The sequence below is a fragment of the Balaenoptera acutorostrata genome, chromosome 17 (assembly GCF_949987535.1).
Source record: "Balaenoptera acutorostrata chromosome 17, mBalAcu1.1, whole genome shotgun sequence".
Taxonomy (NCBI): Eukaryota; Metazoa; Chordata; class Mammalia; order Artiodactyla; family Balaenopteridae; genus Balaenoptera; species Balaenoptera acutorostrata.
Window position 1 is genome coordinate 67,733,279 of NC_080080.1, and position 2,232 is coordinate 67,735,510.

Sequence of the window (2,232 nt, forward strand, 5' to 3'; positions counted from 1 at the left end):
AAGGGGCTTTGGCTCCACCTCTTAAAGGGAAAAGTATCAAAGAATTTGTGCACATATTTTAATACCACCATATTTTCATTGGTTTGCACCTTTTAAAAAAAAGTAATGATAGGGAATTCCCTCGTGGTCCAGTGGTTAGGACTCAGTGCTTTCACTGCCGAGGGCCTGGGTTCAATCCCCGGTTGGGGAAACTAAGATCCTGCAAGCTGTGTGGCGTGGCCAGGAAAAAAAAAGAATGAAACAGTAACGATATATATCATAGAGATTTTCCTACACACGTACATACGATGATTTCCCATTCTTTTCTTCATTGTGTGAATTTTAAAGTTTCCTATAGATGAACCCTTGGATTGTTCTCACCTTTTGCTATTATACAAATAATGCAGATATAAATAATCTTGTATATTTAGAACATATGTAGGCATCCTTTAGGGTAAATGCTCAAAAGTGGGATTGCCAAGTCAAGGGGTAAATGCATTTGTCATCTGAACATATATTGCCAAGCTGACTGCCATAGGGGGTGTACTCTCCCTATATTCTCACCACAGAGTATGTTGTCATTATTTTGAATCTTTGCTCATCTGATAAACGAGAAGTTACATCTCCATGGAGGTTTTTATTTTTTTTCAAATTTTATTTGTTTATTTATTTGGCTGTGCCGTGTCTTAGTTTTGGCATGTGGGATATTTAGTTGTGGCACACGGGATCTAGTTCCCTGACCAGGGATTGAACCCGGGCCCCCTGCACTGGGAGCGTGGAGTCTTAACCACTGGACCACCAGGGAAGTCCTTCTATGGAGGTTTAACATCATACACTTTCTCATGTTACAAGTGTAGTTGAGCTTCTTTTCACACATTTCAGGCCTTTTATGCTTCCTTTTCTGTGAACTGTCTACTCATGGCCATTCTTTGTTAATGTCACAGTTAAATGTGGCACTTTTTTCTTTTCATGTTGTGTGTGTGTATGTGTTGAGCAAGTGTGTAAAGAATAATGAATTTTTCTGCTGCTGTATTTCTCCGCCTTCTCCACTCTGATCTTGTTTGATTTTATATTCCCATCCTATTTTTCTTCTCACCAACCACATGGAATCCAAAGACTATTAGTCAATTAATTTCAGTTACCCCTAGCAGTGAACTCATCAGATATCTCATTAGGTAGATGTTTCTTGCCTTTGGCACTCACTCTTTTTAATTTCTTCCCTGCACTGAAGCAGATGACACAGAAGAGATAGATAGGCAGTAACACCTGTGATGCTGGTTTCACATGTGGGAGCTACAGGGCCCTACCCTGTTTCCCTTCAAGGAGCTGATAAGGCAATGGGCGGGTTCTCAGACCCTCCCTGACTACTGGAGATTAGGGGGGCGGGAATTTTAGAAAGCCGAATGAGCTTCTGAAACCCCTGTGTAATGTCCTGCAGCAAAGCTGTCTCTTCCAAGGGAAGAAAAGTGGGTGTAGAATCTATTCACTTTTTATCATGCTAAATCACTCCTGACTTTAATTTGTACGAATCTGACTCGGGAACATCTGAACAAAATGGGGCTTATAATTTTCATGTGAAAGTGAATCAAGGGACTTCCCTGGTGGTCCAGTGGTTAGGACTCAGCGCTCTCACTGCCTGGGTTTGGTCCCTGGTCTGGGAACTAAGATCCCGCAAGCCGCGCATCACAGCCAAAAAAAAAAGTGAATCAAATGTAGGGATTAAAAATGTCTAGGTACCTGAAAAAGAATGAATAGATGTATATGTATAACTAAATCACTATGCTGTATACCTGAAACTAACACAACATTGTAAATCAACAATATTCCAATAAAATTTTTAAAAAATTAAAAAATGATACAAAAATAAATTAAAATGTTAATAAAAAGAAAAGAAAAGGAATGTCTATGTACCAAGAAAACCTTCCAGCAGGAGACAGTTTCATTAACTCAGGTTACGATTTTAGAGTCCATAAACACTTAGGGAAATCTGAAATTATGACAGGAGATCATTTCCTCAAAAAACCTGCATAACCCAACAGCTCTCATAATAAATACGGAAACAATAGTGATGTGAACGTGTGTTGTAGGGTGTGGTTTCTAGGTAGTGGGCTCTGTGTTAGTTTCCTAGGGCTGCTGGAACGAAGTCCCACAATCTAGGCGGCTTAAAACAGCAGAAATTTATTCTCTCAGAGCTCTGGAGCCCACAAGTCTGAAATCGAGATGTTGGCAGAGATATGCTCTCTCTGAAACCTC